At 47.3% G+C, this 27,903-nt stretch overlaps 1 long non-coding RNA gene across 1 annotated transcript; it reads left to right on the top strand.

Annotated features, from left to right (window-relative positions):
- The first annotated feature begins 1,247 nt into the window (after window positions 1–1,247).
- LOC115554462 (uncharacterized) lies at window positions 1,248–27,698 on the top strand. The gene is made up of 3 exons (XR_003978601.1): window positions 1,248–2,595; window positions 13,966–14,144; window positions 27,140–27,698. It is a non-coding gene; the product is annotated as an uncharacterized LOC115554462 (long non-coding RNA).
- Window positions 27,699–27,903: the final 205 nt, after the last annotated feature.

The following is a 27,903-nucleotide window of genomic DNA, read 5'->3' as shown; positions in this document are numbered from 1 at the left end:
GATATTTTTTGCTAAAATATCCAAGAATTAGGAATCCCTACGAATTGATAATCCGTACTACGTAGGCATCAATGATTGGCCAGTAGTAGACTGTTTGTTACTACGAATGAAAAGCTTGTGCCGTGCGAATCATTAGCAAGATTTCGCTCTGCAGATTAACTCTTGTTATGTGACGAATGCAGGAATGTTGGCGGAGGACGTTTTGATTACTCTCAGTAAGAGTAACAACCCTTCAAAGAACTACGTACATTACAAGAGTTACGTTGGTGTGTTAATGAACTGTGTATCCCAAGTAGAACCCATTCAGTAAGTAGCCCAGTAATAAAACAGTTTGGGACCCCACATACGGCCAACCAGTGAATGTATTTGCTTGGACCTCAGATGAATGGGTAATGTACGTCCCTCGGAAGTTATCCAATTCTGACCCAGGACCTTTGAACGTTTCTGTACTGACAGACCTTTCACTGGTATGATGAATAGATAGAGATCTATTTCAAATAGGGCTGATAATTACACCCACGGGAAGAAGTTATTTAATTTTGACCCGGACCTTTGCACCGTTTCTGCACTGACAGAAACGGTTCAAAGGTATGATGAATGGACAGAGATCTATTTCACATAGGGCTGATGATTGCACCCACGGGAAAACCAAGTAGGATGAATTGAGTGGCCTCATGTTGTTCGAACCTGAATGAAATGTACATAAAATAGAGGACCCTCCCAACCTAAAGACACCAACGACGGCGGAAAATTTGATTTAACCACTGTTCAACTTTTCTTGTCATGTTACTAAACTTATCTTTTTTCAGAAAAGTGGACGAGTGGTAAAACTAAATATAATAGAAAAATAACGTCCGGCCTTTACGGACGCAAACAGTGCCAGCAGGTAAGTATGGCACTGAAACAACTGAGGGAATAGGCCCCCCTCGTTTGTGAAAAGAAAAATATATAAAGAATATCGTAGTGTCTCATCCCAATTGTTATGTTATGTATTTTTCGCGCCGTATTTCTATCCTTTCTTTCCATGCTTTGCTTTCATGTTGTCTACAACCTCTTGTAGACCCTTCTTCTCTCCACAGCGCTGGAGAAGCAGTTTTACGCCGTCCCGAAATTCTAAATGTATTTGAATGCGATTGTAATAGATATGCTGCTGAGTTGTATTAATATGATCTGAGAGATCGTATCGATTTTTTTCAGATAAATAGCAATGTCCAAGGAATGAATGCCCGAAAATCGTAGCAGTTCAGGACACTGATCCAGAACCAGAGGGCAATTCAACTCCACAAAAGTTTATTCTTCAAACAGGTTTGATTGACAAACCACGAGTGAGTACCCTGAAACTAACATAGAAATAAATAAATCGGGCTCCTTTGAGACATTGACTTTACTCTGATTTACAATTTTGTACAAAATATATTAATATCATTCAGTTAGGTAACATTTCTTTGTTTCTTTATCAAACAGATCTGTGGTCTCCATTTGCGTTGAGTTCCACAAGTTTTAAAAGTATTAAATAACATTAACATAGCCTACTTTTAGCATTAAAGAATTCATGACGTAAAACTATAACAAAAGTGATTGTATTTTGTTTCGTATATCCCTATCTGTTGTATCAGCTGTGTGTGTATTCATTTATTTGTATTAATTTGTTTGTGTCTTCTTTTCAAAAGAACGTCTGACTCAATCATAAGGAAGAGTAAAATGGACGCCCATTCATCAAAACGGGACGCTAAGGTGACAATAACGATATCTAAGCAAATTAAAAAAAGTGCGGACCTGGTAAGAACCCGCTATGGTAAAAAAAAAAAAACAACGATCCTATAGTGCCACCAAGATCCCCCGCAGATATAGTCTTGAGAGAAGAAGGCATATACTCGGTCTTTCCATTTACTTATGATGTGTACGAATGGACAGATGGCTGTTGGCCAATAGGTAGTTCTTTTGATTCTTGCAAACTACAAGAATTAAAAGAAACAATAACGTCTGGACCAGATCCGAATTGGGATTTTAATTACACACAGAATTGTTTAGATGCATGGATTCGCACGGAAAAACGACACCCAATACCGAAACCAGTTAAACAAGAAGTAACTCCAGAAATCGCGTCTAACATTTTCAAAAAAAACAACTATGCAAATCAACCCAGATTGGACAGAAGTGTATAGAACAGCTCTGTTGAACATAACAGCAACTAGTAATGCAGAACATGTTGATCAATTAATGACTGAAATAGAGTTAACAGCCGCAGAAGTAGACGCTATTAAAACAGCCCAAAACAACATAAAAGACAAAACCGCCCTCGCTACACTTTGTGCATGGAGCCAACGTCAACTCGTTAAAGAACCCCCCAGATGCTATTACTGCGAAAAGATTGGTCATCAGGAGAGATATTGCAGAAAGAAACACAGAGACAAGGCCAAACCGTCAGCCCCGCCCATGGAACCAGTCAACGGCCCCCACACCATGAAGAACACGCTCCAACGCCCAGGTGAGTATAATCATTACTAGGACCCCTTGGAAAAGGAAACAAGGATCCAGGCAACGCTTCTTCAACTGTCTTCCACCCCCACCGAAAATCCAAAATGCTCCGTGCAGGTAGGACAAAACCATTTTGAATTTCTTGTCGATTCTGGTGCTACAGTATCAGCTATTAACAAAACTGGTATTTTACAAGAAAGTAACCAAACATTGAAAACGGTTGGTATTGCTGGCATTGCGAGTGAAACAATATCAAAGCCGGTTCCCACTATTGTATCACATGTCCCATTGGAACTGAAGTTTTTAATCTCTCCCACCTCTCCTGTTACTGTCCGTCCACACCAGAAGCGAATTGAGCGACCAAATCGCCGGAAGTCATTCACTTTCTATGGGCAAGAGCGACCAAAGCGACCAAAGCGACCAACGCTACCAGCGGCCAAAGTTGAGCGACCAGAGCGTCAAAAAGAAGTTGAAAACTTTTTAACTTTATGCAAATGACTATTATTCGCTTCAGCGACCAAACACTGACAGCCAATCGGAATGTAGACGCTCTTCGCTTGCGTGGATCCCAGGGAACATCGGCAGGCACTTTGGTTCCTACCTACCTTTATTCACTCACTGAACAAAATGTCGGCTGAAGTATTAATCGCGGCTGTAACTGGGCACCCGGTGTTGTACGAACCCACCCTTTTTCAGTTCAGAGATCGAAACGCCATAGTGGTTTGGATATCAAGTGATGATAAGCGGGAGTATTTATAGGCTACATCTAGAACATTCGTATTTAAGCGGGAATCAAATTTGCTCTACATGCCACCAATCTAACCAACCAATCGCGTGTAGCATGCTTTAAACAAAACCAAAAAAGTTGTTGAAATCGTCACATAAACAAACTAATCGACAAGACGAGGGATAAATGACAAGGGATATATCTCTTGTCTTTTATCCCTCTATTCCCGACTATTCACGGAGCCTGAGGTGAATAATTTTTAATTAAATAGTCTAGATAGATAGATAGTCAAGTCTTTATTAATACCAAACGACACAAATCGTCGGGAATCCATTTAGGTGGTTCATCCCACACAGGACAGTAGCCTACAAGACCACACAGAACAAGTCTGACTGGACATACACACAATACATCACATTAAAACTAGACACGCGTTGATAGATAGATAGATAGATAGATAGATAGATATGTTCCATTATTTGCCTTGCGGAGCCAACCAGTCCTGTGCACGTATGCAAATTAGCCATGTGCGCCAATGTCTATTTGTTTTGAATGCGACGAATGAGTGCAGATCATGATTTGCAGATCCAGGTCAGTGAAACATATTTCAACTACTACAGTACGCAGGGTTTTTTGTTCTCGGTTGTAATTAGCCTACATTTTAGGATTTTTTTTATATTGGGGGGAATCACTGTCCTACTTGTTGTCGAAGCACTTTATCGAACAAGCAAAACCGTCTCGGCAATATGGCCAAGGTGTATGGGAGAGTTCACTATTTGATATGGCTGTCTGTAGGGCCTACTAAACGCATACGGCTCCTTTAAATGCGTCTGCATAATTGAATTGTACGTCATGAGCGACTTGAGCGACGAAAGCGAACAGAAAAATTCGCAGCGAAACTTTGTGAGCGACCAAAGCTCCTGGTGTGGACGTACAGTTACAGTTCACCCCAGAGTTTATCCCAGGTACCATCTAAACTATGGGCCATGCATAAAAATCATGCAGGATTTGTAACCTCTTCACCATCTCTTAAAGTTACATTAAAGTCAGATGCTACTTTGACTTGTACTCGACAATATCGTTTGTCCCCCGAAGCATTAGATAGAATTCAGCCGGTAATAATAATAATAATAATAATAATAATGCATTTTATTTATAAAAGCGCCTTTCAGGTCACTCAAGGACACTGTACATCACACACAATAAAACACACAATGAAATATACAAAAAACGTGCTAAAATAGACATAGAATGGACAACATAATAAGTTAAAATACATAGGGCAGAATGGCAGGAAGCATGGAGGTTAGAGAGAGTAGGCAGTCCGAAACAGGTGGGTTTTTAGTTGTGCTTTGAAAATGGGGAGAGAGTCACAGTTTCGGAGGTCGGGTGGTAGAGAGTTCCAGAGCTGGGGAGCAGAGCGACTGAAGGCTCTGCCCCCCATAACTTCTAATAACTTCTCTTTTATCTCAAGATATTCTAAAGGAAACAACTACTAGTCCTTGTAACACACCCATATTGCCCCTCCCGAAGCCAGGGAGACCAGGGGCCGGTTGCACCAACTGGGCGTAACTAAGCCTGGTCGGAACTGCTAAGTAGGTCTTACCCTGCGTTCACACCAAAAGATGCAAAAAGTTGACGCGCGTCGTGATCCCATTCAAAGTGAATGTAGAGACGCGTTGCTGCTTTGCTGCCGCAGCATTTGCTGCCGAGAAAACGGGCAGCAAAACTTGATTTGCGGCGCGTCAAAATCTGATTTGCGGCGCGGCATATGGCAAGCCGAGTGTGCCACAATTCGACTTCAATTAAACACGTTCTGAAACGCCAGCACGCGTGCCCAGAACGCGTTCTATGGCAAGCCGAGTGTGCCACAATTCGACTTCAATTAAACGCGTTCTGAAACGCCAGCACGCGTGGCCAGAACGCGTTTTGGTTTTCCAGAACGCGTTCCGGCGTTTCAGCGCGCGCGCCCAGAACGCGTTCCGGCGTTTCAGCGCGCGCGCCCAGCGTTTCAGCGCGCGCGCCCAGAACGCGTTCTGGCATTTCAGCGCGCGCGCCAAGAACGCGTTCCGGCATTTCTGCGCGCGCGCTCAGAACGCATATTAGCATATTAACAGCACGCGTGCTGTTAATATGCTAATGCGCTCCTCCCCTCAATTTTCTCAGCCAATAGATTTGAGCCGTTTTCACCCAATCATATGCTAGGGCAAACACACAGACAACATCAGTCGAGACCAGGGCCCCGTTTCCCGAAAGCGTCGTTAGCCTAAGTGGATCGTGAAGTGCGTCGAAAGGGCATCGTAGAGTTTTCACCGCGTTTCCCGAAAGCATCGTGGGGAACGAACGTCTTTAAAACGCTCGTAGCTAACGAGTACTCCAGGGGTGCTCGTAGGTACTCGTAGGACTCTAAGAGAATCGTCAGCTATAGCCTCAGTGGCGACACCATCGGACATTCCGTCTATTGGATGCGTTTTATTAAAACGCATTGCGCCTTTATGTTCTTAGTTTGGTAATTAATAAAGATCATTAATTAATTTATTAATAAAGATGTTAAAATGGCCAAAATAAAACGGGACAGTCCAGAAAATGTTTGCGCAGGCAGGGCACTCAAAATGTGTGAGAGAAAGTGGGGGGATTTGTGCAGACTGACATAGGCTACTCATAAAACGTAGCATAAAATAATGTACAAAATAAAATAAAATTAAAAAAATTAAAAATAAAGAAATAAAATAAATTATAAAAAACAAGCAAAGGAGCAGGCAAAAGGCTGGGATATGGTGGGGATTGGTCACGTTGACGGGAATGTTTAGTGACATGTGGGAGGGTGGAGGGTAGGGTTGCCAACTTTCAGAAATTAAAATAAGGGACGGCCACCACGGGCCCGACTCCTGTGGGGCGGGGCGCCCGCAGCAGTGGTATGTTTTATTTTGTGCTGGTGTTTTTAGTAAAGGGTTGATCAAGAAAGGAATTAGTCATACTTAAAGCTTGAAATGCTTTATTACCACATACCATTCTTTTATAAAGTGCAGTCAATTAAATCTTGAATGAAATCTCTTTGTGTGGCGTGTGCAGCAATGAACTTTTAAAATATAAACTAAATAAACTGAGAACTTCATGTTACTTTTTAAGTGCATAACTATAGGGACTCTCTTTGAACATTTTTACAAAAAAAAACAGTACAAATAAACAACAAAAACACTTATAAACTTATGTAAGAAAAGAGAGTGCAAAACATTACTCCTTCCCTCAACATTACTCCACCCCTCAAAACTGTTACTTCTTTTTCCAGGTGTACTTCTTGTTACTCCTTGCAGCACTGAGTAACTCTTTTTCTTTTAAAGCGCTGTTGTAAAACTCTGAACAGGACTGCTCAAAGTTGAGAGTGATCAGGAGCTCATTTCTCATGAGCTCTGTGGAGCACCTGTTCCTGCAGTCACTCCATTTGTTGGCCATTCTGGAGAAGATCCTTTCCACACATCCAGTGGATGCTGGGATGCTCAGGATGTGTCTGGTGATAGACAACATGTTTGGCAGGTCAGCTACTCGAAAGAGAGCCACCCACCTGGCAGCCACACCTTTGGACTTCCATTCATCTTCAGCATCTTCTTTGAGCCTCTTCAGAATGGGTTTTAATGTGGAGCATTCATCATAAAGTTCATCCATGTTGACTTTATGGATGAGGTTGAGCTTGGTGGTCACCCTCTCAATGTCAGTAAAGGTCATGGTGCCATGGTGCAGAGAGAGAGGTTGCAGTGAGAACAACCAGTAGTGTTCCGAAAAGTTGAACCATTTCTCAACATATGAGAGTGCTGTGTTGAGGAATGCACTAAAATCTGCCCTTGCCATGTCAGCATCAAGTGGACGGAGACGCTGCAGCTTCAATTTAGTTAAGTAGCCATAGAACTGTTAATCTTGTCTCTGTGTGAGCTTTTGCTTGAAGTTTTCCATGATGGAATATAACTCAACACAGGTGGTTTCATCACTCTCCAGCTTCTTTACAACTTCCTCAAAGAGAGAGAGGATATTATTGCAGAAAAGAAGGTAAACCTCCACAATGTCTCCATCTTCCTCAGTTGAGTCCTCATTGAACTTTAACAATGCTCGAAGTTGTTTAGGACACTCCTCCCCCCAGGCTGATGAAGTACGATTTTCAGTCCAGGTTTGCATTAGCCGGGTGATGGCTGGATTAAGGGAGAGCCACCTGGTTGTGACATGTTGCAGAATTTCCTGGAACTCAACATCATAAAACCTACCAAACTCTTTGAGTGATTCTCTTCGTTTGGCAGATGTGGAAAAGAAGGCATAGACCTTCAGCACAACATTTTCCACATCTACAGTGAGCTGGTCAAGAGCATGCTTCACTGTGTTGTGCAAAATATGGGCATGGCAGTTTCCTTGCAGCAGATCTTTTTGTTACTTCTTCAAGTTGGTGAAGACAGAGTTGTGAATTCCATGATTCACATTTGTGTTGTCTGCAGTGCACTAAATGCTGTCACATGATCCAACGATAAGCCAAATTTGTCAAGCGACTGCTCTGTGAGAGCTACAATCCCAGCAGCGGACTCATCTGCATTTTCAATGAAATCCAGCATTTTGTTGGTGACCCCGCATTCTGGACTGAAGTATTGAACAGCAAGGGGGAACATCTTCCTGTTTCCTTTATTTGATGCATCTGTCTGAATGGAAAATGGGAGGGGTTTATCTGATGTTAGGGCCTTGAAAACATCAGCCACTACCTTTGGAGCAAGGACATCTTTAACCACTGACTCTGCCATTGTTGTCCCTATACATTTTTTTTTTTAAATTTTTGAATCCAGGAGAATCTTTTGATTCAGTTTATGTGCACAGTCAACACTGTTGTAGCTGAGGTTGTGTCTTTGTGGTACACCTGTGTCACCTCAGCTGCGGTAATATAGAGAGGAGGAGTGGGATGACATATTGTTGATCAAATTGAACATTTGTCTGCTGCCTGTCTTGTCACTCGAAAAGAAGTCAGGTCATCCAAACAGTTAATCCACACTAATAATATAATTGATGTAATGATCACTGAAAACTGCATTCCTCAAAAATATAAAAATTGTGACACAGAATACACAGAAAGCTCTACAAACATTTTTAATCTAGGAAATGTATGTATATTAAAGAATAAAGGTTTTCTTTTAACAAATGTATTTATTTATTTATTAACTGATAATCCATTAGTATGATTTGTTCTTTAAATGGCCATATATAATATTTATATACTTCTGTATATTAAATAAATGGTCGTTCATTCGACTTTTAAAACTCAACATCCTAAACAATCAATCAAACCACAACAGTTTACTAAAATAGGCTCTGCCCATGCACTGCGATGTTCTGGCAAAAGCACAACCAGATAGGAAATCAATCACAACATAATGTCCCATACCGTATCAACCTCAGGAGATGATTGGGGTATGAAGAACTGTGACACTGACGCTTGGGTCTTCTGTGATCTTTCGTGTCTGCAGTGTTGCTCTCCTGTTGCATGCTGTCTGATGTCAGACAGCCCACCGTGCGCCACTGAAAACACTCGCCGACATATTTGACAACTTGCCTTGTAAACATCTCCACTGACGCTGTCCAGTCAAGGACGTGCGTCTTCCCACTCACGTCCGTACTTCTGCAAGCGTTTACGCTTTTGAGGACGTGGTGGAGTATCGGGTGAAGTAGACATTTTTAAAAGGCGCGGGTTTTGTGAGCAGCGCCGGTGTGTGGTGTCTGTCGCTAGGCAACCGTGACCACCACACGCATGCGCAGACACACAGATGACCGGAGCGGGTCTTGCGTAGATCCCGCCGCGACAATTTTGCTGACCCTAGTATTCCCTGTGTTTTGTTTTGATCATTATTGTTAGATTTAGTATTTGTGTGTGTGACAGACATGTGTATTGGACATTTATGGAAATACGGAACAAATTGCGTCCCGTATTGGTTCAATACGGGACGCAACATTTAATTGCCAAATAAGGGACGATTCCGTATTTTACGGGACGGTTGGCAACCCTAGTGGAGGGGGTTAAAAAAAAGTCTCAATCACTCTTCGACGCGCATGAAAACCAGCCGCGTAGTTATGAGGGAGGCCGTCCTCACACCGATCTTCCTCGTCGTCATCGTCCTCAGCGTCCTCCGGTTCAAGCAATGCCACCCCAGCCTTAGCTGCAATGTTGTGCAACATAGCCGTCAGACATATCACGGCGCATGACTTGGCCGGCGAAAACTGGAGCCCTCCGCCTGACTTGTGAAGGCATCTAAAGCGCAACTTCCACCTCCCGATCGTGCGCTCAACGATGCACCGGGCCAGACGGTGGGCTTCGTTGTATTCCTCATCAATACATACCTTACCCTATTTCCGGAGGGGCTTTTATAGCCAATCAAATTATCAATCAAGGAAACCCTTATGCGGAATCAGATTAAGTCGGCTCTCTTTGCTGCGCAAAGCATGTTTCAGAAATCAGCCCATTAAGATAAATGTAGTTGTCACACAAGCTATTTTTAATTTTTTGTCATATGGAATTATTTCAGGGGGGAAAATGCCGTGAAACGCACAGTGCATTCAGGATTAGGACTGATATATGTCGGTTTAAGCCTAATCAATTGTGTTTTAATGTCTTTAGCATTCATATAATTGCAGTCTATTTTTTTCGTAGGCTACTCTGCTGTTGTCCTTGATGGGGATATATTTTAACCCTTTTTAACACAATTTTCCTGCGACATTCCTGCGTCTCCCCCTCCTACAGAGCCCATTTAAGCACCGTGTCAGTAGACAGTTACAATCCTACGACGTCGTGAGTGCAGCGAATGCGCGTTCACGTTAAGAGGAGTTTCGGGAAACGCTCCAAAGAAATTATCGATGGATCGCAAGATCCATCGGGAGAATGATCGTACGAGCGAAGATCCATCGTTATCGGGAAACGGGGCCCAGAGCTCTTCTTTCGCGAATCAGTTTCTCTCACTCCTAATCAGGAGATTTTCGGCAGGTGCTGGTTGGACCGGGACCGCAGTGTATAGAGCCTGCCCAGACAGGCTTCTCCCTCCTCCCGGCATTTGATTTCTGCTGTTTGTTTGTAACACATGGACTGATGTTCACTTAATAACAATATAGTAATAACATACTAACTAACTAATATAAATATATGATTAATATATTCCTCACCATGACCTGACGTGTAGACACTGTGAAAAAGAAATAGGAAAAAGGGGACCAAAACGTTTCACTAAATTAAAGGCTATGAGTGAGTTTGTAGGTGAGTTACAAATGTATCAAGAGTAGAGGCCAGTTTAATGTGAAAAGGGATGGTTAAATGGTAAATGTTGTGAATATTTTGGGGGCAATTTTGGCTGCAATATTTTCTGCATTTATATAGGCTATACACCAACTATTTATGTAATGTGACAGGAGCAGGATGGAAGTCTTCCTAAAGGGCTTGGTCTGTTGGGTACCAATACCTACCAGTTGGTTACCAATAGTATCAGTTGTAGTAGTATCTATCTCCTCACCTCCCTATATTATATATACATATCAGTGGAGGCTTCTCCATTGAGGAGAGGGAGGAAGATCCTCCCTAACATTGTTGAGAATAAAAAATGTAGATTGCCCCGACTATTGTAATGAATTAATGCCCTGAAATATGACTACTTTATTGCCTTTGAATATATAATGTTCGTTTCCCTGGGTAAAGGGACATTAGCACCCCCTATCGCCTATTGACAATTACTTCAGGGAGGAACGTCCTCCCTCCGCCGCCGTTAACTCCCATTCATTTTCCCGAAAGTACTGGCGGCCGGTGGATAACATGGGTTTCAATGGGAGAGAGGAGGAAAATCCTCCTCTGAGTGGGTGGGACCTTAAGTGGTCTGATTCGCGCAAAAATCTATCCGTCTGCGCTATGAACCAATAAGCAGGATCCCTGGATGGTGAGCAGTGTTGCCGGATTGGTCCGATTTCCCACCCAATTGGGCTACTTTTAACCATGTTAGGCTGGAAAGATTATCATTGGGCGGGAAATCTGCCCAATCTGGCAACGCTGTCGATAACAAACCCGTTCTGCATTGCCGCGATGCTCAGTCTGAGAGACGCAGAGCAATTGAAATCTGCGATAGCGAGATCCTAAATGCACAATGGAAACATTGGAAACGGAGGACATTGTTAACGTCTTATTACAAAAACCATTCCATTCATTCAGAAAGAGGTAGACCACTTCCCAAAATCAAGGTCATCAGAAGTAATGGCAACGTCAGTGTTGTGAGTGCTACATGGTTTGCTAGGTACGCATGACTTACTGGTAGCATTACAAGCAATTGTAACTGAAAATAAACATAGCTAAATAACTTCAGTCAGTGAGGGCAAAAATAGGCCCAATAATAGGCCCAGATTTTTTTATTTACTTTTACAAATCAACAGTAGGCCTGATTAGACTAATATGCTTTGCATCCTTTCCTTCTCAAATTACAGTGATGCCACTGGTGGCTTTGTAGACATTTTGTTCACATAACTCCCTCCCTGCTATTTTGTAGTTCACCAAAACACCCTGAAACAACTTGAGTCTCACATTCTTATGCCACCATACACCAACAGTGCAAGCAGGCCAATGGCAACCAAGCGCGCAGTCCTTCCTCCCTCACTTTAAAAATCACCAGCCGCCACTGATACATATATATATATATATATATATATATATATATATATATATATAGTTTTTTCTATCTGTCTCATTCCAACTGATGAAGTGAATTATACCTCGTCTTATAGGCTACTACCACGTACAGGCTAAAACCTGCAACTGCATGTTAATACTTCAGACGGACTTATTTACTTCTAATGGAATTTTAACTCTAACTTCTGAACTCTTTTATTGTTTTTATTGTACTCAGAAGACGAATAAGCTGACTCATGTAATGCTGTAATAAATAAATGTAATAAGCAATACGCTATAAATAAAAGTATTTTTTAATTATGTTATCATAGTTGCCACGGCACTTACCATACACAATGTTCGGTCAAGTAGCTTAGATAGTGTATAGTCAAAGTGTATGTACTTGTAGTGTTCACCACCTCCACATTAACCACCTAATTTGAAACATCTTAACATCTTTCGACTTTAAGAACGACACAACAGAAAAGATTCGCGAAAGAAGAGCTCTGGTCTCGACTGATGTTGTCTGTGTGTTTGCCCTAGCATATGATTAGGTGAAAACGGCTCAAATCTATTGGCTGAGAAAATTGAGGGGAGGAGCGCATTAGCATATTAACAGCACGCGTGCTGTTAATATGCTAATATGCGTTCTGAGCGCGCGCGCAGAAATGCCGGAACGCGTTCTTGGCGCGCGCGCTGAAATGCCAGAACGCGTTCTGGGCGCGCGCGCTGAAACGCTGGGCGCGCGCGCTGAAACGCCGGAACGCGTTCTGGGCGCGCGCGCTGAAACGCCGGAACGCGTTCTGGAAAACCAAAACGCGTTCTGGGCACGCGTGCTGGCGTTTCAGAACGCGTTTAATTGAAGTCGAATTGTGGTACACTCGGCTTGCCATAGCGGCATGCCCGTGCCCGCTGCAGGGCACGGGCGAAGGGCGCGTTCACGTATTTTGCGGCGCGTCAAATGCTGCTCGAGTTGAAATATTTCAACTTTTGACGCGCCGCAAAACTTTGACGCGCCGCAAAACTTGATTTGACGCGCCGCAAAACTCAGGCGTCAACGCGTTCGGGCAGCAAATGCATCTTTTGGTGTGAACGCAGGGTTAGTTACGACCTGGCGTTAGAATGGAACTAACGCCGGTTGCACCAACGGGACTTACGCCTGGTCTTAACTACGCCCGGTCTTAGCCATGCGCGGCCATGTGAATGTTCCATGGTATGCGCATATCACCGCGTCTCTAGGATACCTCGTGACAAAAGCTGTTTACTATTTTTCTTGACATGCTGTTGGACCCCGAAATTAATAATTCATTCGTTCACTCATTGTCATTCATCAATTGTGTTAATGCCTAACAATAAAACACTGCAAACGAATATAATTAAAATATGTATTTGTAATGTCTGGTTTACGACGAGCAGGCATTTAGACGGGAATGGTTCTGTAGGAGAGATTTGTTTAATGTGTCGGCCTATATAAAACATATAAACATAGTTAAAACAACATTCACAACTGATTATAAATTGAGAAAGGACTAATCGACCAGCGATATCTTCCCGACAGGCAGTCGATCTGTGAACACTGATCATATCGGCGGCTGTGCTTTGAAATGCAGTTTAGCGAAGCGTTGCAAGGATGGTGGTAAAGCTGCATTGGATTGGATGTAATTGCTATAGAAACAGCCTGGAATTTCAACTCTATGCCTGCCCCTGACCAGGCGTAGGATTTACGCCTGGTCTTAGTGAAAAGAACGCTAAGCCCAGTTGGTGCAACCGGCGTAACGGTTAGGTTGGACTTAGAACGCCAAGTTACGACCAGGCGTTGTTACGACCAGGCTTACGCCCAGTTGGTGCAACCGGCTCCAGATGAATAGAGATTTGTACAAGATTTGAGAGCAGTCCACAATTGCGTTGTTCCTATCACACCCATAGTACCAGACACACATACAATACTGTCATCAATCCCTTCAGATTCCACACATTACACAGTAATTGATCTGTGCTAAGCGTTTTTCTCCATTCCAATACCATCTGACAGCCCTACCCATGGTTTTTATCCTAGTGATATGATCATGTTAAAGTCACTTAACCCAAATGTTCTCCTCCCCAGATGGCAAGGACCAATCCAGGTGTAACTGACCACGAGGGCTGCAGTCATACTCCAAGGAAAACCAGAATGGATCCATGCAAGCCGATGCCGCCCAGCACCTCCAGAAGAGGAAAGCACCAACGCCTTGAGGGGAAAAACGGTCTGTCTAGTTACTGGACCAGATAAAATGAGACGGAGAGGTAATAAAGTCTGTCGGCACGAGGACCTTGGATTTATTAAGTAAAGTGGCAACGGTTATACAGAGTCATAAAGCGTGAGAAATCGAATATGTCTAAGTCCCTAATCAGCGCTGATGGTTCGTCCAGAGCTTCACCTCCGTGGAAGGTCTGCTTCAGAAGAAGATGAAGAGTCCCTGTGTGACACAGTTTTATGCTGTATCCTCCTCTCGATGAGGTGTGTGCGTTTCAGGTGTGTGTGGTTCTGTGTGTTTTTGCTTTGCCTTTGCTCCCAGGCCCTGGTGTGCATCCCTTGTGTTTTTCCTAACGGGGGAGAGCTTCGAAATGTCTCCTGTGTGATAAATTAAACCGGGGAGTGCCCCCCCCCGAAATGTGGCTTCTCAGGCCCTGGTGTGGGCAGGGGTATCTCTTGGTTCCTCCTAACGAGGAAGAGCTCTCAAAATGTCTTCTGTGTGATAAATTAAACCGGGGAGTGCCCCCCCGAAATGTGGCTTCTCAGGCCCTGGTGTGGGCAGGTAACGGGGGAGAGCTTCAAAGTGTCTCCTGTGTGATAAATTAATGTGGCTCTCCCGTTCTTGAGGATGACTGGTGCATTGTCTGAGTGTCCACCATCTGCCAGCCTGGGAAATGGGGCCTTCGGCTCCGGCCTTGACCTGACTATATATTATCATGTTTGTGTTCGTTGAGTTAGAGCAAGAGTTGACTATATTGTAATGTGTCTGCCCTGTGATGTGCTCATCAGGCTAGGGTAGGAGTTAGCTATATTTGTAATGTACATGTGATGTACTCAGCAGGTTATTTTTTCCAACATATCCCCCTCAAGTCGTCGCAAGACGACTTTTACTCATTAGGGGTACGAGGGATAGGACTCCAGCGCGGGACTACCATCATAACACCATTAGAAATAACAGAAAGAAGGCAAAATGATCATAAAAACAAACAACCATGAACATGGGACTAAAAAAAAAAAAAACTCGCTGGACCGGGTGTATGGGGAACCACGTGGGAGAAACGCCACCCATGCTTCAGACATGGGCATGCCATACACACCCCACCTAGGGGGTGGCATCCACCCCGGCCTTACATCGCGAGCAGACAATAGCAACAATACTGGCAGCAGATGATACACAACAAAACCAACACCAAACCATAACAACAACAACAAAATGCAACAACAAAACCAAACGTAAACAATAACGATATAAACAAAATGCAACAATCACACAAACACTACACAATAACAATCACATGGAAAAAAATGTAACCATGAAACGTGTCCCTAAATAATAATAATAATATCAGAAAGACATGAGGTACACAACGAATGGCAATCCCCCTCAACCCATCCCTAGATGACCACACACTAAGGATGTGAGGAGGAGTTAACTGGTCGTGTAACAATAAGCAATCACACGCATGGGGTATCCAGGGTAGGCCCGGGGCACGGGAACAACTAAAACCATGGAATAGTCCTGAGCGTCATCACGGGCAGGTGGTCGCAAGGCGCCACCTGAGCATTAGACCCTTTTATTCAACTGCGCTCAGGACCTCATCTGATAAACGGGCAATCTAGGTTGCCATGGCGCCGACGCGAGTAGGACGCTTATCCAGTAGCTCCGTGCGTGTTGCGTTGTTTTTAGTAATTTAAGTAATTTAAGTGTGTTTTTGTAAACTTTTAATTATTTTATAAACTATTTATATGTGTAGATCTATATATATATATATTATATGGATAGGGAGAAACTGCTTTCACTCCAAACAATGGGACGTAACGTTTTTTTTCCGTCGGTAGTATCACCGCCGTTTGTCTGGCGCTGGAACAGCAGATCATACGAAGGATGGACGGAGAGTCAGTCAACCTATTGGAACCCAATACGGGGATGGCAATTTATACCCTTTATGGGGATCCGCAATTTAAATACAAGGATAGATCGTAATAATATAATCAGCACAAATCTATATCTATATATATATATATAGTGATATATATCAAATTGTGTGAGTGTTTAAATATGGTCGCTAGTGTTTACATGTGGTCGATAGTGTTTAAATATGGTCGATAGTGTTTAAATGTGGTCGATAGTGTTTAAATGTGGGCGATAGGGTTTAAATGTGGGCGATAGTGTTTAAATGTGGGCGATGGTGTTTAAATGTGGGCGATAGGGTTTAAATGTGGTCGATAGTATTTGAATCTGGTCGATAGCGTGTAAATATGGTTGATAGTGTTTAAATATGGTCGATAGTGTTTGAATGTGGTCGATAGTGTTTAAATGTGGTGGATAGTGTTTAAATATGGTTGATAGTGTTTAAATATGGTCTATAGTGTTTAATTGTGGGCGATAGTGTTTAAATGTGGTCCATAGTGTTTGAATGTGGTCGATAGTATTTAAATATGGTTGATAGGGTTTAAATGTGGTCGATAGGGTTTAAATGTGGTCGATAGGGTTTGAATGTGGTCGATAGTGTTTAAATATGGTCGATAGTGTTTAAATGTGGTCGATAGTGTTTAAATATGGTCGATAATTTAAATGTGGTCGTTAGTTTAAATGTGGTCGATAGTGTTTGAATATGGTCGAGAGGGGTTTACATGTTTAAATGTGGTTGATAGGGTTTACATGTTTAAATGTGGTCGATGGTGTTTAAATGTGGTCGATAGTGTTTAAATGTGGTCGATAGGGTTTACATGTTTAAATGTGGTCGATAGTGTTTAATTGTGGTCGATAGTGTTTAAATGTGGTCGATAGGGTTTAAATGTGGTCGATAGGGTTTACATGTTTAAATGTGGTCGATAGTGTTTATATATGGTCGATAGGGTTTACATGTGGTCGATAGGGTTTAAATGTGGTCCATAGTGTTTAAATGTGGTCCATAGTGTTTAAATGTGGGCGATAGTGTTTAAATGTGGTTGATAGGGTTTACGTGTGGTCCATAGTGTTTAAATGTGGGTGATAGAGTTTAAATGTGGTCGATATTGTTTAAATGTGATCGATAGTGTTAAATGTTCTTTTCCCTCACTCTCCACCTCATCCCTAACTCTCCACCTCAAGCTGGTGTGTAGTGAGCGTTCTGGCACCGATTGGCTGCTGTGCATCACCCAAGTGGGTGCTACATATTGGTGGTGGTTAGTGAGGTCCCCCCTTCACTTTAGGCGTCTTTGAGTGTTATTAATTATTATTATTCTTCATGTTTAACCTCTGTTTTCCTTTTATTCCTAGTCTGTTTTACATAGTTTTGAATGATGAATATATGCTCTGTAAGGTGACCTTGGGTGTCTTGAAAGGCGCCTCTAAATTAAATGTATTATTATTATTATTTTAAGGCCCCTGGAACCTCGCCCGTGTGTATCCCCGAGCTCCATCTAGTGGGACAGCGATATAAACAACAACATTTACGTTCCCGGCGTCGGTTGCGTAGACGCGGGCATAGATATGGGAGCGGCTAAAAACAGTGAAGCGTACAGAAGAGAATACAGCCAGGGGCGCCCTCAAGCCTTAAGGGAACGGGCCGCAGCCCCTGGTACCGGAACGCAGATCCCTGGTCCAGGCGACGTGGGTGCATCAGGTTGGAGGGGGGTGGTGCCGTTGGCGGGGACGGGAATGGGGCAGCCCACCTGGAGAGGTTACTAGCACGTCACAGGGGGGGGGGGGGGGGGGAAGGGGGGTGTCGTGGTGGGGTTTCAGCATACGGTGGTGGAAACAGGACGCCGGGGCCGTGCACCCGGAGAGGCCACTAGCACTCACGGGTAGATGCCCGGCTCGGCGGGAACACAGTCGATGGCGGGGGTTGGGAGTGTGTAGGGGAGCTCGTACTCAAAGTCAAAGGTTGCAGGGCGAGGGAGGCCATACTCACAGTCAAAATCTGCAGGCGCTATCTGGTCGTCCAGGGGAAACTAGTCCGGGAAATCCAGCAGGGGCATGAGGGGGGCTGCATGATGGCCACAGACTCTGGTAGCTGGATGGCGAGGAGTAGGCGGACGACGAGGTCCCTGTGCTTCAGGGGCGCCCCTGTAGAGGTCAGCATACCCCGCCTTTCTGCTTGGGTAGCGTTCAGATGGCAGAGCTCGTACACGTAGTTGCTGTCGGTGTAAAGGTCGAGGCGTAGGCCCTTCGCGGCTTCGAGGGCTACGACCATGGCCGTGAGTTCAGCCCTTTGGGCCGAGGGATACTCCGGGAGTATCCCCGAGTGTCTGGTGTGGCAGACCCCTGTCGGCCCCTGTTCCACCACCGCCCAAGAGGCGATGTTGGTCCCCAGGGCATCCTTGTAGCAGCAGCCGTCGGTGTACCACACTGTTTTGGGTGTTTCTAGGGGTGACCCTTGGAGGTCTGGTCGCGCTCGGAGTTCCGACAGGATGCGAGGCGTGCAGTTGTGGGGGGTGCCGTCCGTGTCTGCGGGATACTCTCCGGTCATATTCACTCCTTTCGTCGAGTAGCTCACCGAGGGATCTGTCAGGGCCTCGGTCAACCGGATCTGGGTGATGGCGGCCGACAGGGTGAAGAGTGAGCTCTCCACCGCAGCCTTAACTCCGTGGGTGGTGTGCACCACCGTGGGGTTGTTCATGGTGAGGAACTGTGTCTTTCGTAGGGCGATGGCGATGGCCATGAGATGTCTGGCGCAGTGAGGGAGTCCTAGGCCCGGAGTAGGTAGGGCCGAGCTGTGGTAGAGGAGGATCCTTCGGGTGCCGGCCTTTGCCTGCCAGAGGGTGGCCGCTACATTTCCGTTCCTCTGTGTGACGTCCAGATGGAAGGGGGTCGTATAGTCGGGGGCTTGGAGGGCGGCGGCTGAGTGGAGGGCCTGCTTCAGCTGACGGAAGGCGGTGTCTTTTCCTTGGTCCCATTCCAGCGGAGCCCGTAGGTGTCGGGCCCCGGCTGTGGTGACCATCTGGCGGAGTTCGGACGTTCGCTCTGTGAATTCCGGGAGGTACTGGCGGCTGTAATTGCACAGGCCCAGGAAGGCCAACATTTGCTGAACCGTGGCGGGTTTTGGGTAATTCAGGATGGTTTCTCGGGTGTCCTGGGTCATGTCTCTGGTATCCCCTCTGATCAACCTCCCCAGGAATTTCACCCTGGGCCGGACAGCCTGTAGTTTGGGCCGCTTGACCTTGTACCCTGCTTTCCCTAGGGTCTCGAGCAGGGTCTTGGTAGCGTCCACACAGGCTTGTCTGGTAGGCGCAGCGAGCAGGATGTCGTCTACATATTGGACCATAACCACTCTGTCGGGAAGTACAGTGTCCTTAAGGTCCTTCCGCACACAGTCGTTGAATATGGTGGAGGTCGATCGGTACCCCTGCGGCATTCGGGTGTAGGTGAGTTTTTCTCCCCTCCAGGTAAAAGAGAAGATGTCTTGTGAGTCTTTGTTCAGGGGGATGCAGAAGAAGGCGTTGGCCAGGTCTATTGCAGAGAACCAGAGGTGGTCGGGGTTAACCACGTGGAGCGCCACCTGCGGTTTTGGCACCCTCTCGGGGGGTCCTTCCGTGGCGTCGTTTACTAGGCGGAGATCATGGGCCATCCTCCACGTGAGTCCGTCCGCCTTCTTTACTGGGAGAATCGGGGTGTTCCAAAGGGACTGAGAGGGTCGGAGCACTCCTGCCTCTTTGAGTCCCTGTATGGTGGCTGTGATCCCTGCTTCTGCCTCGGGTCTGACCTTGTACTGGGGCTGGTGGATCGGGGTTTGATCGGGTTTGAGAGGTATTTGGATGTTGTGCTGGGGGGTAAACCCCATGTCGTAGGCTCCGGTGGCCCAGAGATTCTGAGGGAGGTCGTCTAGCATGATCTTTACGTCGGGGTCTTCGGCTTCCAGGGGGCTGGGGGTGTCGACATCCTCGGGGGCGAGCGGTCGGTCGCGCTCCACTCGTTCTGCCACCCCCCAGGAGGCTGTCTGGGGGAAGGAGACTCGGATCAAGCCTTTGTCAGGGGCTAGGTGTATGTGTGGGTTGTCGGTGGGGGCCCACTCTCGTACTTGAGTCGCTCGGCAGACCATGGGCCCCAGCTTCATGGCCGTGTGGTGCTTGGCTACTGCCAGGGTCACGTGTGGTCGGGACTCGGGTTTGAGACGGTACCAGTATTGTTGATCCGGGGTGAGAGGGGTGGGGGCCGCCACCCCCTCAGGTCCGATGTACATTGCTTCATAGAGGCACTTCTGGCCGGTTCCCTCCATGATGCGGCTCCATTGTTCGTCGTAGCTTTCGTCTGGGTCTCGAAGGACATTGAGGGTCGTGTGGAGGGGGTCGTGCGGTGGGTAGAAGTCCCCCTGTTGCTGGATCCAGGGGGCCCACTCTCGATACGTTTCTTCTAGGGGCTTGAGTCCGTCCGTGGTAGTCATGTTCCGAATCCAATATACGTCTGACGGGGGGCTCAGGGGCGGGGGTTCATGCACCAGCATCATCTGGAGGGGTTGGTCGGCTTCTGTCGTCATTGAAGTTCCTTCGGGGGAACAGCTGATGTGGCAGTTGATCTTGCTCAGGATATCTCTACCCATGAGGTTGGTTGGGCACTTGGGGGCATATAGGAGGGAGTGGTAGAAGGTTTGCCCCAGGATGGTAAGCGGCAAGGGGGTGGTGAAGGGGTTAGTCTTTTCTATTCCCGAGAACCCCATGGTGGTCAGGGTTCGAGTGGAGAGGTGTGGGATTTCATGGTTCAGGTCCCCGATGGTGGATACTGTGGCTCCGGTGTCGACCATGAACCGAATCGGGGTCTGGTTTACGAGTCCGTCCACCATTGGGGCTCCCGTTCCCAGGTTCACCACCTGGGTCCCTCTCGAGGTTCTCGGGTCCTGTCAGTATTGGCTGTCGTATCCCGGGTCCCTCCAGAGAGGGTACATCGGGGTTCCGGGGTTTGAGGCATGCGTCGATCCATTTCCAGGGTTACCGTAGGGCGGACTGGGTTGCGGTTGATGATCATGTTGGTCGTGTTGCATCCCCGGCGGTGTCGGCTGGGGGCAGTCCTTCGCCCAGTGTCCTATGAGCCCACAAATGAAGCAGGGGTAGGACCGGGTAGGGTTGGTGTTTGGGGTCCGGCCCCTTCCTCTCCATCTGGATCCGCCTCTTTGTCGGAACTGCTGGTTCTGGTACATCCCGGGCCCCATCTGTGTTGCTGGGTACGAGGGTGGGTATGGGTACGGATATGGGTTCGGGTACGGCGGAGGTTGGGGCCCCCCCGCTTGAGCGGGAGGGGCTTGCACCTGGGTCGGAGGAGGTCCGCTTGGCTGGACCAAGGGGTTGGGGGTAGGTGGCGGGGCCGGGGGCGGGGCCACTTCGAGGGGCATGATCTCGGAGGCGTGGTCTTTGTTGAGCTCCTTCTTGTCCCGGTTGTGTTCCTGGGTTGCTTTTTTCACGTCCATGCGCAAGAGTCGTTTCTTCAGGTCGCGTTCTTCTTTGACGTCTTCGTCTTCCCGGTCTTGCTCCAGGTTCACGTGGTGTGTAATGGCCTCCTCCCAGTCCATGGCGTTCATTCTTCCGAGTCCAATCACCGTCTTGAGGCCTTCGCGGATCTTGGTGCAGAGACCCGTCTCAACCGCGATCCGGAACATGGCTTCGGTGGCGTCGGAGGCTCCTGGAAGGGTTCCGAATCCGTCTTTCCATCGTTCAGTGGCTCTTGTAAGGTATTCGCCCGCTGATTCACTGGGTTTTCTTTTCAGGCCGGTCATGCATGCTGCTGAGTTCTGGGGGGGGTAGAGGCCCCTCAGGGCCTCTCACCATATGGGGCGGTAGGGGTCGAAGGGGGCGTTGTCCGGCTCTCTGGTGGTTCTGGCCACGTTTTCCACGTCGTTGACTGCTCGGGGTCCTTCTCCTCTCATGAGGACCGCTCGGATGTCCCCCATGGTGGGCCGGTCAGCTGTGGTCAGTCGCTCGAGGTTTCTGATCCACTTGCCCGCCCCCTGTTTGATCGAGGGAAGGTCTTCCAGTAGTCCCTTGAGGTCGCGGTGGGTCCAGGGAACGTACATTGGTCGTCCTGCAGGGGTGTCCATTAGTGGGTACATTGATTCTGGGCCTTCATTCTGGTCGCGGTTCATCCGGTGTCTGGGGGCTTGGCTCCTTTGGGACCCGGACTCTTGTGGAGTGCTGGTGGTGGCCGTGGTCGTGATCAGGGTTTCGGTACTTCGGGCTTGTGATCTGCCCGGGCCAATTGTCCCGCGGATTGCGCCTCTTCCCCACCTCTGGTCTCTGCCTTCGTCCCTTTCCCGCAGCCGTCGAGACAGGAGCTGGACTTCTGTGTCGATGCTGTGGGTCATTCTTTCCATCGCTTCTTGTTTCCATTTTATTCCCGGTGGGTCCCATTCCAAGGTGTCTACGTCATCATCATCTGTTTCCTCGTGTCTTGCGTGTCTCCCTTGGGGAATTCCGGAGTGTCTTCTCATTTCTTCTGTTGCTCCTGCCACTTCTGCTTCTTCTTCTTCTTTAGACGATAGGTTGATCAGGAAGGAGGCCAGGTCCAATGCGCTGGCGCCAGGGGCGCCGATCCGCGTCCGTATCCTTTCTGCTGTCGGCTGGGCTCGCTCTGGTGGTGGTAGCCTGGTTTCGGGGGCCTGGGCTTGGCTGTAGCTTGAGGAGGGGGGTGTCCAGTTCTCGGCGCTGGGTGGTTCTTGCCCCAATGGCCCGGCTCTTCCTGGTATCATCGGGCATGGGGAGGAAGCTGTCGTCGGCTTCAGGCTTTTCTCGCTTTGTGGATGGTTTCTCTTTGTGAAGTGGACCCCTTCTTTGGCTCGTTCCGGTTCCGGGGGGGGGGGGTTTTGCCAGGTCACCGTGACTGGGGACTGAGGTGTGGCGTGGGTTATTTCGATAACTGGGTACATGAGATGGGGGGGCGCAGGGACCTGGGGAGGACCCATCTCGGTGCCACTTACTCCATCTGCGGGTACCTGGGTGGGCAGGGGCGGGAAGTCGGTCGGGGCATAGGGGAGGGAGTGGTTGTACGGAGGTGGGCGGGCCTGTACATCGGCCCTCAGTAGGGAGGGATAGGGCGGAGCTGTCAGGCTCGGTTGGGCAGGGGTTGGATAGACTGGGGCTATCAGGTTCGGTCAGGCAGGGGTTACAAGGTCCGCTAGGAAGGGATTCCTGGCGGAGGGGGCTGGTTTTAGGGTTTGGAGCGGGAGGCAAGAGGCCAATGCATTTAATACTAAGATTCTCTTTTGTTTTATCCGGTCTTGGGCTTCGAGTGCATCCGTTCGTCCCGCCTTGGTTCCAGCGTTGTCGCGGCGGACCTTTGCCTGCTCATACTGGCTGCCAATGTGCGCGTGTATGGCGGCCCGGCCGGTCTGGTCGAGGGGTCCCATTCGGATCACGCCCTCTTTCTGCCAGGTTTTAATGTAGACATCACATCGGTCCTCCCATTTCTTCCGGTCTTGGCCTTTCAATATTTTCCCCGGTTCAGCGTTGAGGCACAGCCAGCCCAGCGCTCTGGTTCGTTGCTCGTCCGACATGGTGGGCGTGTTCGCCGCTTCTTCTTACAGCAGCCTGGTATGGGGGTGGTCGGGGTTGTGGACGCCCTTGCACTGAAGGCAGGGTGCGGGGAGGTTTGTCTTTTTATCTTTATTAGTAACTGGCATAATTCTTCTAGCAGGGGGTGATCGAGAGTCGGGGTTGGATTGGTATTGATGCTGTCCAGTAGGGGGCGGTGTAGTTGGGGAAGGGCAGGGTTGTTGTTGTCCAGCAGGGGGCGGTATAGTTGGGGAAGGGCAGGGTTGGAGTGGTCCAGTAGAGGGCGGTGTAGTTGGGGAAGGGCAGGGTTGGAGTGGTCCAGCAGGGGGCGGTGTAGTTGGGGAAGGGCAGGGTTGGAGTGGTCCAGCAGGGGGCGGTGTAGTTGGGGAAGGGCAGGGTTGGAGTGGTCCAGCAGGGGGCAGTGTAGTTGGGGAAGGGCAGGGTTGGAGTTGTCCAGTAGGGGGCGCTGTAGTTGGGGAAGGGTAAGGTTGGAGTTGTCCAGCAGGGGGCGGTGTAGTTGGGGAAGGGCAGGGTTGAAGTTGTCCAGCAGGGGGCGGTGTAGTTGGGGAAGGGCAGGGTTGAAGTTGCCCAGCAGGGGGCAGTGTAGTTGGGGAAGGGCAGGGTTGGAGTTGTCCAGCCGGGGGCAGTCTAGTTGGGGAAGGGTAAGGTTGGAGTTGTCCAGCAGGGGGCGGTGTAGTTGGGGAAGGGTAGAGTTGGAGTTGTCCAGTAGGGGGCGCTGTAGTTGGGGAAGGGTAAGGTTGGAGTTGTCCAGTAGGGGGCGCTGTAGTTGGGGAAGGGTAAGGTTGGAGTTGTCCAGCAGGGGGCGGTGTAGTTGGGGAAGGGTAGAGTTGGAGTGGACCAGTAGGGGGCGCTGTAGTTGGGGAAGGGTAGGGTTGGAGTGGCCCAAATTTGGCGGAGGGGGAGGTGTGGCTTGGGAATGAGTGAGAGAACTCAAAAAATGGCGGCCGTGATGCTATAACTCTGTGTGGCCTGTCTAACACACGAGAGAGGATGAGAGACTAGGGGGTAACTCTTGTCACTCTAGGAGGAGGAGAACGAGAAAAAAGGAGGGGAAAGCAAAAAACAACAACAGGGCCTAGAGACGTTATTCAATACATCCAGATATTCCTCATAGCCAATAATCGTTATCTATCCTTATTGATTAATCTGCTTCAACAGACTAAACCGTCAACCAACGCGGCAAAGAGATGTTGTTTAGTATCGTAGTTTATCTATGCGACAGGTCCAGCAGTAATTCAAAGAAACACAGTAAAAGAGATATCATTTATCCTTGTCAACTTATCTAGGTCTAGTTTTAACGGTTCAAACAGTAAATTGAAGCAACACAGTAAAAAAGGTTATTTATCATTGTCAATTTATCTAGGTCTAGTTTTAACGGGTCAAACAGTAAATTGAAGCAACACAGTAAAAAGGTTTATTTATCATTGTCAATTTATCTATTTCCGCAGGTTAAGCCATAGACCGAAGCAATGCGTCAGAGAGACATTATTCATTATTATCAATCTATCTATTCTTTCCTTTACCCGTTTTAACGGGCAAAGATAGAGCGGACCACGCATACACACTCACAGATTCTCTCTTTCCCTCTATCAAGCTTTCTCTCACGCAAACGTACACACCCAAACGCACGTTGACGCATACTCGCTGACACGCACGTACACACTGACGTACACACACAGAATCGCTCGCAGCCTTTCTCTCTCTCTGGGCCTCTTACACACACACCCAGTCACTCTGTCTCTCTCTGTCACTCGCGCATACACACACTGTCTCTCTGTGTGTCACTCATGCCCCAGGCATACTGTTTCCTCTGCAAAGGGACTTTAACCCTGATAAAGGACTCTAACCTTCTTACCACATAGAATTATTTAATACACATTCAATACTCGGCCATCGGTAGTCTTGTATCACTATGACCGATTCTTATAGGCCCTAGGGTCTCGAGGGTATTTTTCCACCATGCAACGAGCCTAGTTTTTTTTTTTTTTTTTTCTCTCTTTCCCTCTGGGTTCCGTTCACGGGCCAGGCATCCCTCTGGGTTCCACTCTATGGCCCAGGCATTTATTACTTTGGCCATCGGTAGTCTTGTATCACTATGACCGATTCTTATAGGCCCTCTTTCCCTCTGGGTTCCGTTCACGGCCCAGGCATCCCTCTGGGTTCCACTCTATGGCCCAGGCATTTATTACTTTGGCCATCGGTAGTCTTGTATCACTATGACCGATTCTTATAGGCCCTCTTTTCCCTCTGGGTTCCGTTCACGGCCCAGGTATCCCTCTGGGTTCCACTCTATGGCCCAGGCATCTATTACTTTGGCCATCGGTAGTCTTGTATCACTATGACCGATTCTTATAGGCCCTATGGTCTCGAGGGTATTCTTTCACCATGCAACGAGCCGATATTCGATGTGTCACGCGTTCAGGGTCAATCGGGTTTTATGGGGAAATGCTGGGGTGCAGTCCTATTCGTCCCCACGAGATATCCCGTAGCGAACCGTTCTCACAGTCTCACCTCCTAATGTGGTTCCTATATAACTATGCAGAGTTTGGATTTTATCAACAGGTTCTGCCTACCTTTTGTTGGGCCCGAGGTGAGACTGCAGGAATCGGTCCGGTGCTCCGGGGTCCCGAGGTTGTGCCGCTCTCCGTCTCTCGTTTCCCAGTTGCGGTTCAATTCAGAAAAAATCACGTCGGGGTCACCAAATTGAGGGGAAAAACGGTCTGTCTAGTTACTGGACCAGATAAAATGAGACGGAGAGGTAATAAAGTCTGTCGGCACGAGGACCTTGGATTTATTAAGTAAAGTGGCAACGGTTATACAGAGTCATAAAGCGTGAGAAATCGAATATGTCTAAGTCCCTAATCAGCGCTGATGGTTCGTCCAGAGCTTCACCTCCGTGGAAGGTCTGCTTCAGAAGAAGATGAAGAGTCCCTGTGTGACACAGTTTTATGCTGTATCCTCCTCTCGATGAGGTGTGTGCGTTTGAGGTGTGTGTGGTTCTGTGTGTTTTTGCTTGGCCTTTGCTCCCAGGCCCTGGTGTGCATCCCTTGTGTTTTTCCTAACGGGGGAGAGCTTCGAAATGTCTCCTGTGTGATAAATTAAACCGGGGAGTGCCCCCCCCGAAATGTGGCTTCTCAGGCCCTGGTGTGGGCAGGGGTATCTCTTGGTTCCTCCTAACGAGGAAGAGCTCTCAAAATGTCTTCTGTGTGATAAATTAAACAGGGGAGTGCCCCCCCGAAATGTGGCTTCTCAGGCCCTGGTGTGGGCAGGTAACGGGGGAGAGCTTCAAAGTGTCTCCTGTGTGATAAATTAATGTGGCTCTCCCGTTCTTGAGGATGACTGGTGCATTGTCTGAGTGTCCACCATCTGCCAGCCTGGGAAATGGGGCCTTCGGCTCCGGCCTTGACCTGACTATATATTATCATGTTTGTGTTCGTTGAGTTAGAGCAAGAGTTGACTATATTGTAATGTGTCTGCCCTGTGATGTGCTCATCAGGCTAGGGTAGGAGTTAGCTATATTTGTAATGTACATGTGATGTACTCAGCCGGTTATTTTTTCCAACAGCCTCGAATGGACCACCTCTACCGCAATCTGCATAATACTCCTGATGAGCCCAGCAGACCAATGCAACGCAACCACCAGCAACAACGACCGACTCCCAACCATAGCGGATTCCCAGCTAACCACATCATCACACAACCAGTTTGCAAGCCTACTTGCTGCAGCTCAAACCCACTTCAACACCACCAAGAATGGGCCCCTTAGTCCAATGAAGAGTTACCAAATGGAAAATGAGTGACCTAACATGCTAGGCATAAATTTTACTAATGTACATATTGATCATTTACTTTTACTTTTACTAATTTCTTTGAATTTGCAATTTTACTAATGTACATATTGATTACTTTATTAATGATTGATTTTTACGAATTTCTTTGAATTTTATTCCTATTATTCTGTGTTTTAACTTGTTTTACCCTCATTTGTAATCCTGTGACATAATATATCACCTGTAATAAGTGTTGATCTTATGATCAAAAAGGGAGGAACTGTCGTGGAAATATCAATCATAACTATAAATATACAATCACATACAAATTATATTAACCTGTTTATATAATTATTACATTAGAAGGAACTGTATACATTCTCCCTGTAACTTAAAACAAATCCCTTCCTCTCTTAAACTGAGAGAGGTTAAGTTAATTTGTATTCAAGTTCCCACTTGAGCCAGTAAGTCTGGTTTTGTGACCAGGCCAATCGACTGACTTCTTTGTTGTGTAAACTCGTTTAGAGCCAAACCTGCAGACATGTCCAATACCCACCCA

Source organism: Gadus morhua, chromosome 11 (genome assembly GCF_902167405.1).
Source record: "Gadus morhua chromosome 11, gadMor3.0, whole genome shotgun sequence".
Classification (NCBI taxonomy): Eukaryota; Metazoa; Chordata; class Actinopteri; order Gadiformes; family Gadidae; genus Gadus; species Gadus morhua.
This window is presented reverse-complemented; position numbering and strand designations above follow the sequence as displayed.